The sequence below is a fragment of the Triticum urartu genome, chromosome 5A, assembly GCF_056163025.1.
Source record: "Triticum urartu cultivar PI428250 chromosome 5A, HENAU_Tu73, whole genome shotgun sequence".
NCBI classification, from domain to species: domain Eukaryota; kingdom Viridiplantae; phylum Streptophyta; class Magnoliopsida; order Poales; family Poaceae; genus Triticum; species Triticum urartu.
The window spans coordinates 675,132,938-675,144,068 of NC_141877.1; the positions used below are offsets into that span (position 1 = coordinate 675,132,938).

The 11,131-nt window shown below is 49.0% G+C and overlaps 1 long non-coding RNA gene and 1 pseudogene across 1 annotated transcript; both read right to left on the reverse strand.

Moving 5' to 3' along the window:
- Nucleotides 1–2,024: 2,024 nt before the first annotated feature.
- Nucleotides 2,025–3,943, reverse strand: LOC125554755 (uncharacterized). The gene is made up of 3 exons (XR_015603715.1): nt 3,669–3,943; nt 3,310–3,585; nt 2,025–3,167 (listed from the first exon to the last, which is right to left on the reverse strand). It is a non-coding gene; the product is annotated as an uncharacterized LOC125554755 (long non-coding RNA).
- Nucleotides 3,944–4,998: 1,055 nt separating this feature from the next.
- On the reverse strand, nt 4,999–8,826 carry LOC147973996 (MEIOTIC F-BOX protein MOF-like; annotated as a pseudogene).
- Nucleotides 8,827–11,131: the final 2,305 nt, after the last annotated feature.

Below are 11,131 nucleotides of genomic sequence, written 5' to 3' on the forward strand. Positions count from 1 at the left end.
ATAAAAATGCTGAAGCAATCTAGATTCTTTGAAACTTTAAATTTTAAATTTCTTCTAACTTTCAAACCATGAATTCGATTAGGCCGCTCCTATGAATAAGCCGGATGGTTTCCCTAGAAAATCATACGCCTAGCCAGCCATCCGATCTAGCGATGGTGATGTTCGATCCCAGCCCATCCTTGCCGCGTCCTCCTTTGCAGTGAAGGTGAAACAACCTGTCTTCAATTCACACCACGCCTCCTCTGAACACAATGATGATGCAGCAAAAGCAACGGACGGCACCTGTGCCCGCGACCTCCCAGCACCGGAGCCGCCGGAGATGCTGCATCATAGCTCAAAAAATGACCCGCCCGTGACCAACTGTATCGCAGCACCAAGACTCACCCTGCCAAGGGCTGCAAAAAAGCTTCAAAGCAGCACTGACGACACCCCGGCGAAGCTCCAATGACCCCGACGGTGCTCCATTGCAGCCGTGGCGGAGCTCCGACGACCCCGACGGTGCTCCATTGCAGCAGCGGTGAAGCTCTAATGACCTCGACGGTGCTCCATTGCAGCCGTGGCGGAGCTCCATTGCAGCCGCATCGAAGCATTCGACGACCCTCCATTGCAGCCCCGGGCGCACTCATCGCAGCGCGGCGGATGCTGCGACGCAGCACACGGCGGCCATGGTGAAAGTTGCGACGCAGCGTGTGACGACGACGGCGGAAGCTACCATGTAGCTCCGGTGGCGCTTCAATGCAGCCACAACGGAGCACTATTGCAGTCACGGCGGCACGAGGATGAATCAGGCGACGTGCCGACGGGCATCCCTCCTCCGATGCGGTGTTGGTGCTTGATTTTCCTTTGCAGCTTGACGAACGAGAGAAGAGAAAGACAAAGAATCGGGTGGATGTTATGCTTCATGGGAGAAGATAAGGTGGAGGCGATTGGAGTGTTGGGCAGGACCACAACGACACATGGTGCACAGGGAGAGCGGCTTACGGCAGAGAGTTTTCATCCAGCTTAATTTAAACGTTTTCCATTCTCAAATCAAAAAAATAAAATTAAAATAAAGAGATGCCCCGCGCGGATGAAAGGACTTTCCATGCATGCTTTTGGGCTTAGTGTCTCCGAGCCTACTCGTTGAAGGTCGGGCTTTTCAAAGCCCTGCCTGGAATCCAGCCCTCCCAATATTTTTCCAAGGTACCATGTATTTGGACAACCGTATGTAGATAAAGCCCACCTGAATTGCTTTTTAGGCTTTACTAGTAAGAATGCACGTGCAACGCACGATCGTGAGAAAAAAATCTCCTATGTAAACATATAGCACAACAGAGCCATCATCTCGTCTCAAGGAACCTCTGGAACTTTTAAATATTTAAATATTTATATATAACCATAACAAAATATCATTTGAAAATTGTATTATTTGCAGGCAATACAGAAACTATAAGGAGTAGGATGATACTGGGTTTATAAAACCAACAGACACTCCTACCTAATTATGATGCTCCTTTAGCATAAACACCTTTTACTTTTGTTTCATCCTTCATATCTCTCACATGAATGATAAACCTGCATATATTGCCTTTAAGAGTGTTGCTTGGAAACGAAGGAAACAACAAAGCTTGAATATGCCAGTGCCATGACTCTTGGTGAAGATGTGACATGGTCAATCCAGTTCTGGTATTTATCATAGTTTTAAATAGCCGGCTATAGCCTCGCTATAGCTCCGCTATAGCCCCGCTATAGCTGTTTGAGGGGGTTGCCGCTAAATGATGTCATGTACAATTTGCCGCTATAACTCCGCTATAGCCCAGCTATAGCTGTTTTTTAGGGTCACCGCTAAATGTCATAGCCCGCTATTTAAAATGTTGTTATTTATCCATAGTCCACACTTTTCCCTACAATCCCAAGTCTGAATCGACAATATAAGGAATCCATAGACCACACTTCTACACCAATTTTTGTACAGGACTAACTGGAGCTTGTGTCCGATTCTTTTTGATTGCTACAGTAACAGAGCAAATAAAAGGAATACAACATTGAGAATAGAACATATACCCAAGCATGCAGTTGTTTACCATATATTGAGGTGCTTGAGATTACACTAAAAATTGTCCAACAAAATACCATAGAAAGGTTGCTCAAAATAAACAGTATGGCATGATGGCATAGAGGAATGCCACATAAAAATACAATAAGCCCTGCAGTTCTGTTTCTATGCTTCTCTAATACTGAACGCAATAGCCAAATATCATTGTATAGTTCTTTCAGGGTGTCAGGCTCGCTTCAATATCGAATACAAATGCATGTGTCTCCTCAACAGTGCAATGCACCTGTCGGCTGATAGAACTTCAATAGGATACTGAAAGAAAAAGAAATTTATAGCATAAAAATGTACGCACAGATTTGGTAGATACAGATTCAAATCTAGTCCAAACGTCATGATCCATTGAACCTTGTTGCATCCCTCGTAATAAGGATGGCCGGGACTGAGAGCAAATACCTCTCATGGAAGGAAGTTAGAGGACACTCATAGCTTAGGAGTAAATATAGCTTTCATATTCATGGAGTCACAACAAAGATGCGCAACACTGCAGCAAGGAAGAATAGCACATAACTGCATGATGGACACAAACCATGTCAATCCACTTCAGTCCGTTACGTGGAGAAAACATCACGTCACGTCCATTCAATCAACACGGAACTGAATTGTGCAAACAATTCACTGTGTTAAATGGAAAACACAAACTTTCAGGTTTAACAATTCACTAAGTTGGTCATTATTAGTCTCAGACAAATCTAAACAATTTACTAAGCATATATGCATTATAGCTTCAATGCATTGGACATCAGAACAATTTACCTTGTTGCCTGGGACACTTCCTTTTTTAGATAACTATGGCTACTATGCTATTGACTCATCCAAGTCATGTTCGCCTAGAAAAACAAGGTGTACATTCTCACTTCTTTAGATATCCTCTGAGGGCCTCGCTGGACAGTAAATAACTGTATAGAAGAGCTGCCATAGTTGTCCATCTACAACTTGTACATTTTCACTTCATATAGTAAAATATTGCCGTGTCTTCTAAAATAGTTTTATTGTCGGAGCCTCCCATAGAGTCTTACCATATAAGTTAATTAGCGCTCACACAAATGGCTTGTGTCAGAGAATTGAAAATTACCTGCGTAAAAATAGCACATCCACAAGCAAACTAATCAGCATCTGAATGAAATAAACCATCACTTTCATCAGAACGCTACCAAAGGTTGAACCAACATAGCAGCATACACTTCTGCCTAAAGAGAAAAAGGTAGAACACATACCGTGAAGAACTCTGTGTTCAGAATCAGATGCACTTAGTGGAGAGGAGGGAGGCCTGATTGGATGCAACTCTCCAATCCAGTCCAGGTGAGATGTCACCGTCCACCACCAGGGGGCTCGACAGGGAGGGGGCGGCGGGGCTGGCTGGGAGAGGTGGGGCGGATGAGTGGTGCGGCTAGGCGAGGCAGAAACGGAGGGGGCCGGTCAGATCCGGTCGTCGCCATCGTCGGTCTGGTCGGGAGGAGGCCGGCAGTCGCGTGGGACGGTCCGGCGGAGCCCTGCAGTGCGGGAACGGAGAGAGAGAGAGATTAGTGAGGAGAGGGAGAGAGAAGGGAGGAGGAGGATGCTGAGTGCGGCTGACCGGCAGAGGACATCGGCGGCGGCTTGCAGGTGCGTGGGCGGCGACCGGAGGCGGGGTCGGCTCGGGGCGATCGGAAGGAGCGGCGGCGCTTGCTACGATCCGTTTTTTTTTCTTTTTGAAGTGACCCATTTATTCCTGATAAGGCGTGATTCGGGTGGAATCTTTCCGGAAATCACAGGCGGGGCCGCGGGATCCAGGACGCGGAGCGCTGCGAGGATTGGCAGATGATGGCGTCTGCTTAGCAAAACATTTAATCTAAGATGTTGATCTAAGTGATAAACCATTGACGCAATAAGGGCAATAGGATATATGTAAATTGCTCTGATCGGAGGGTCGTGGTTATCCCGTGTACAGTTTGTTGTGTGGCCTTAGAAGAGTTTACGTTTGCTCTTTTAATAGTACTCCCTCCGTTCCACAATGTAGTGCTTTTTCTATCCCCGTGCTTCAACTTTGACCGTAAATTTAACTACCAAGACCGATTGCGGCGGGAACAAAAGTTATATCAGTGAATTCGTATTTGAAAGAAGTTTTTAATTATATAACTTTTTCTCCCACCGCAGCCGGTCTCGTTTGTTAAATTTATGGTCAAAGTTCGACCTCAAGAAGCGCGGGCGTACTATATTTTGGAATGGAGGGAGTAGTATAGATGACATTGGATCAAAACATTCAGGGCTAGTTTGGTTCGCTTCCACATCGCGGGATGCCTGGCCTGGAGCTTCCCTGAAGTCTGCCTGAAGTTCATTTGGTTGGTGTCCTGAGAATTTTGATGCGAGCCTGGCCTGAATCGCCCAGGCATGAGATTAGCCTGCCAGGCGTCCCCTTCCATCCGCCTGGACGGCAGGCAACATCAGCCTGACGCTGATCCAGCAGGTTATAGATGAGTTATGGGCTGTTTTGGCAGTTTTATGTTTGTTTATTCCTCCCAGGCCCAGCACACAATCCAAACAGCTACCTCTCCAGGCTGCCTGGCCAGGCTAGAAAATTGAAAATCTCAGGCACATACCAGGCAGCAGCTTTGCCCAGGCATGCGGCCCAGGCTTGCAACCAAACTAACCCTCATTGCGGATGTATGATCGTCTAAACAAATGCTGATGTATGAACTCTCACAATCATGATATAAAATATTACTCCTTCGTTCCGTAATATAAAAGCGTTTTTGACACTATCTAATGTAAAAAACAGAGGGAGTAGTAAATATTGTAAAGAAGTCAAACACACAATGTATTTCGTGATGGATGGATAGATTATGAAACAAAGGTGATTCAGTTTACTATACGCCGTATTTCCTCAACAAAGAAATGCTAATTAAATCTAATTTTTTTTTACATTTTCATTCGGTGACGGTGGCCGCGGGTAGCTTCCTTTTCACCCTGGACATCATCTTGTCATCCCCGTCAATGATTCGCACCGACTTGAGGTTGGGGGCCATTGCCGCAGTCTGCAAATCTTGTTTTTGCTTCGTCTTCGGATAACCATATGGATACTCTATCCACTGCATGCGTGAATACGTGATAAATTTAGTTAGTCCAACATTATTGACCATGACTGAATTCAATATATGCAGTGGCCAAGGTAACCCTCCTTTTCACAAAAAAATGACAGAATTCAATATTATGATATATTAACTCCACACATGTGGAAAATGGCACTGCAAAATAACAAAAGTCACACTTGCTATAACACTTCCAATAAATGCCGTTGCAACAGAATCGGACTCAGAAAATAATTGATTTGGTGTTTAAAAGGAAAAGAGATGATATAATTGAAGTTGAGGAAGACCAAGTATTACCCTTGCTTGAATTGAAACTGCAACAACCTGAACAACAATATAACCAAGATGGAGTTCGAACAAATGAAGTTGTTACATTCCATGAAGATGCCATTGCAGATTTTATAAGCTAGAAGGATCGGAGAGTTGATTTCTAGTATGTGAGTAAGTCCATGTCTAATGTCTCGACACTTTTGTATTAGCTAACTCAATAGTGATTTATGGTTGAACTGTACTTTGATACATATATATTATATATATACATATTTGCTAGCTCAATCTTGTGACCTGGGTGCTTGTAACATGTCCTTATGAGTCAGAATTTGAAAAAAATTGTGCTCTTCTCAAGTCTGACCCGCCCAACTTTTCCGTTCAAGCTCCGCCACTGCATGCACGCAAGTCTCCGTATCATCTTATCGGTGAAACTGACTAGTACTTGATATTGGAAAGAACTCTTATTACCCCGCAAAAAAAGAAGTTCTTATTTTTTCAAAAATGTTAACGTCCACACGTGTGGGTGTCTGGCAACTCTCCCACACGCATGGATCCTCGTCCAACCAATTCTGCATGGATCTTGTCGCGTTCTAGCAGTTTTTGTGTGCCACGTAGGACTGAGCTGGTGTGTGGGTATACATCCGGTCGCCCACACGTCCTTTTTTCACCACACGGGGGGCTGGTGTGTGGGCGTTTAGCAATTTGCCCACACACTAATTTCACGCACGCAGAGGGGGCTAGTGTGTGGGCGTTTATTACTTCGCCCACACGCCCGTCTCCTAACCCACACCCAAAGCTGGCAGTTGCCATGTGTTTCTGCAGGTATGTGGCAACTGCCCTAGCTTTGCTTGTAAGCAGATGGCAACTCTTTTTACCCAAGTTGCCATGTGTTTTTGCATGGTACATGGCAACTGTCGTAGCGTGCACGTAAGCAGTTGGCAACTCTTTTTTTTTACATGGCAACTGCCCTAGCGTGCTTGTGAGCACATGACAACTCTTTCTTCTACCCGAACATGTTTTTTTGCCATGCCTTCTTGTAGTGCTACATGGCAACTGCCTAGTGTTCAGTGGGTGGCAACTTCTAAAGTTTTGAAAATCATGGCAACTGCAGTAGATCAGACCATACATGGCAACTGCAGTTGAGAGCAGATGGCAACTCTTTTTATCCAAGTTGCCATGTGTTTTTGCATGGTACATGGCACCTGTCGTAGCGTGCACGTAAGCAGATGTCAACTCTTTTTTTACATGGCAACTGCCCTAGCGTGCTTGTGAGCACATGGCAACTCTCTCTTTTACCCGAACATGTTTTTTTGCCATGCCTTCTTGTAGTGCTACATGGCAACTGCCTAGTGTTTAGTGCGTGGCAACTACTAAAGTTTTGAAAATCATGGCAACTGCAGTAGATCAGACCATACATGACAACTGCAGTTGAGCAATCATGGCAACTGTAGTTGTCCGACATGGCAACCGAAGTTCAGTGACATGGCAAATGCAGTTAAACGAACATGGACGAGGGTCTGGACCATGGCAACTGCGGGACGCGCGGTGACTGTCACGCGGGCGTGCGGGACCACGAGGTACGAGGCCTGACATACGGGGCGTGTGGGCGTTATCTATTTCGCTCACACGCACGCATGGGAGAGGGACCGGGAGGAAAAAAAAAGAGATGTGTGGGCATTACTTTTTTTGCCCACACGTGGGTGCGTGGGCTTTTTCTCTTATACACCACACAAAATGTATGGGCAGCCCCCCTAACGCCTACACGTGTGGCACTTATCGGCGTTCTATTTTTTTCTATGACCATAGATCCCCCAAAAGAAGCTACTGCTTTTCATTTTTCATGTATTTTTCCGAATACGAATAGTAAAAATTATGTGGGTTATTTGAAGTTATTCTAATGTCAGTGAATCATACAATGTTAAGTCATGTGCTAGCTGTAGTCATTTTGAACGAAGGAACGAACGTACCTCACAACTTTTGAGAGCAAGGCACTGGAGGGCAGGAGTCTTGTGCAGAAAATGCCAGAGACTTTGCAGTCTGTTTCCGAGGTCGCAGTCGTGGAGGACCAAGCTCGTGAGGTTGGGGAACATGTAGCAGGACTCATCCAGCACCGCCTGCAGAAGCTCGGTGGCGGCGACATCGTAGTATCCAAAGATAGACGGCAGGTTCGTCTTCTCGTACTCATACTGTCTCCGTCAGCGAGCGCAAAAATTACTGCAGTTAGCTTTGGTTGGATCGATCTCGATTCGATCGTAATGTGGTGTACACATATGATATGAAGCTAATATATCAGGGAGGAAACGAACGAGGTGGTGGCAGTACCATGTCATCGAAGCCCGACAGGTGCAAGCTGGTGACATTGCATTGGGAGCCGAGGATACGGCTGAGATCGCTTACCAGCGACCTCGTGTCCCGTTTCTCTAGTTGGTCGCTGTCAGAATCTTCGCCGTCGCTGTCGTCGTCGTCGTTGTCTTGCTGAGTCTCATCGACGTCCAGTACGCGGAGGGATGAGTGGGCGAGACAGGACAGGAGGATGATGCCTCGTCTAAGGTGAAACTAACCGTGGCGAGGCCGGCGAGCCGGAACTCGAGCCTCAGCGACGCCAGGCGAGGCGCAACGATGTGGACGAAGCTCCTGCGCCGCTTTAGTCCACTTTGCCGGGAAGCGTCGACGACGGTGAGCCTCCTGAGCGTGTCCGACGCGATCACCGACACCCCGGGCAGGAGGACGACGTTACTGAGCTCCACGTCTTCCAGGACGGGGAGCCCGCCAGAGCCGAGGAGGCCCTCGGCGTCCCTGTGGAGGAGCACGTTGTCCAGGCGGAGCTTGGTGATGCGGCGAGCTCCAGCAGAGGAGAAGAGGGAGGGTAGCTTGATCGGGCCGCCGTCGCCGGTCACGTCGAGCTCAGCCGGCGATAGCCTCAGGCCGCGGCGACTCCACCTGCTGACTGCTGAGCATCGCCGTGCCGTTGCTGCTGCGTGGACCTCCTGTTTCTTGGCGATGGATGCGCAGGCGGAGGGTGTCCAACGCCGACCCCGGCATCAAGGCGGCGGAGAGGCTGCGATGGGACAGCAGGCTGTCGGCGAAGTCCTCCAGCCTGGCCAGCGCCGCCTCAGTCTCGTGATCCGATGGATCGGAGACAACAATCGTGGGATTCCCATCGACTTGGACCAGGAAGTCCGCGGCGTCGATGTCGACGCAGGGGACGGCGCGCCAGAGTTGGCGCCACCGCCGCGACAGGGCGCTCGTCTGCACGGACTGCCGGGACCGGATCCGCGAGAGGATACCGTGGAGCAGGCAGTCCGGAAGGTTGCTCAGCCAGTCCGTGCCGCCACCTGCGCCTGCGGCTGCATCGGAGGAGGCCGCGCGCTTTCGTTTGCCGCCGGCGACTTCCATGCCGTCGGTATGCATACGTACTACGCAGCTTAATTACCTCAGACGCGTCTAGCAGGTCGATCTATATTGTTGGAATTAACCACCAGTCCTGGTCCGGTTCGGACAGGAACAAGCGACCGTACGCGTGCGTAAACTCCGTCGACGTGTGTGTTCGATCGAACGAAACGGCGGCTCATTGTTTCGTACATGCATGCTACGTACGGACGTGAAGAAACGATCCACCTGCAGGCTGTGTGCCTTCTTCGTGGGTACTGCGAATTTGTGTACCTGGGCTCTTCGCAAGGAGGTCAATTTGCTAGCTCAACTCTGAGGCTCTTGCGTTGCGGAGTATTTAACAAAAAACTACCACAATTCATCAAACCGTGCCCATAAATTACCATTTTATAAATTTATGCCGAAAACTATCGCCTTTTCTCTAATCTTTAACTAAACACTACCACATCGACTTAATGACTGATTAGCAAAAAAATTAAACCTGATTATGACATGCTGGGCCCACTCATCAGGGCTGACATGGCATTGAGTTGTTTGATCATTTGTGTTGACTGTTAAGTTACAGATGGATATTTTATCGAACACTTGGTGTGTGCCGGCACCTGCGACCACCCGCTCAGGAGCTCGACGACAACGAAGGAGGAGCTTGCCGTCGCCGGCAAGATCTCTACCTAGGCCGGGGGCGGGACGAGGCCATGGCGGCTCGAGCAGCAGTAGCAGCACGCACGGCGCGCAGTAGGCAGCGGGCGCGGCAGGCTTGGCCGGGGGCGGAATCTGCCTATGCGGGACAAGGCCATGGCGGCTCGTGCCACAGCAGTAGCACGCGCGGCGAGCAACAGGCGCAGCAAGCAGCGAGGCGCGGCGCGCGCCGAACGGGCGAGCAGCAGCGGGCACGGCGCGCAGCAGGCAGCGATGCGCGGCAGCGGCAGCGGCGGGTGCTGCGAGCGGCGGAACAGGCGAGTAGCAGCGGGCGCGGTGTGCTGCGGACGCGGCGAGCGACGTGCACGGCGAGCAACGAGGCGCGGCAGCAGCGGATGCGGCGAGGGAGGAACAGCGGGCGCGGCAGAGCAGCAGCAGTACGCGCGGCGAGCAGTACGCAGTGGGCACGGCAGGCTCGCCAATGTACAAGCTTAATGGTCAACCAAACGATGTTGACTTACCAAATGGCGTTGACTAGTGATGCCAGCACTTACATGTGGGCCAGGCCTGTCATAAGTGCGTTTAAATGGACGAACGAGTCGATTTACAGACATGGTAGTTTTCAGTTAAAGATTAAAAAAAGTGATAGTTTTCGACACAAATTTGTAAAGTAGTAGTTTATGGGCGCAGTTTGATGAATTATGATAGTTTTTTGTTATATACTCTGTGTTGTGAGAAGGTACTATGTTTGCTCAACTCCAAGGTTTCTCGCATGTGTTGATGGAAACAGATTGTTTGAAGGTTGTCAACCTCTGGTAATCGTGGCACAATTCAAGGTTAATCTTAAGTTTCTTTTTCTCTGCTTTGAGGAAATATCTGGACTTAAAATTAACTTTGATAAGAGCGAGGTTGTGGTCTTTGGCTACTCGGAGGCTGAGCAACACAGGATCGCGGATAACCTCAATTGTAGGTTGGCTTCATTCCCCATATCGTACTTGGGGATGCCCCTGGCTAAGTCCAGGATTTTGGTGAGTGGGTATGACCCGCTTGTGAGACGAGTAGCATCCCGTGCGGAGCCCTGGTGCGGTAGGTTCACTTCTAAAGGAAGCAAAACTGTCCTCATTAGTTCTAATCTCGCCAGCCTCCCCATGTATATGATGCGGATGTACATCTTGCCCGAAGGTGTGCATAGCTCCTTTGACAAGGAGTTGGCTAGGTTCTTCTGGCAGGCAGAAGATGCTCGGCCTAAGTACCATATGGTGAAATGGGCTGACATCTGTTTGCCGAAGGATCGAGGTGGGTTGGGTATCCATATGTCTCGACATACGAACGTTGCGCTCATGCTTCGTTGGGTTTGACGGATCTTGCGGGGAGATGGGGGTTTGTGGCTGCAGCTGATTGAGTCCAAGTAATTGCAGGGTCAGCCCCTCTTGGCTTGCTCGCACTCGGCTGGGTCCCAGTTCTGGAAGTCTGTCCAGGCCATCAAGGATGAGATTAGGCTGGTTTTGTGGTTCTCGGCTAGCAATGGGTCTGGGACCAGTTTGGTTGGACCCCTGGCTTGATGGGGAGCCTCTCCGCATTCGGTTTCCGAGGCTCTTTGCGATTTGTGTTGACCCGGTTGTTCTTGTATCTGAGGCTGCTTTGGATGAGGGATGGAACATTGTGTTCTGCC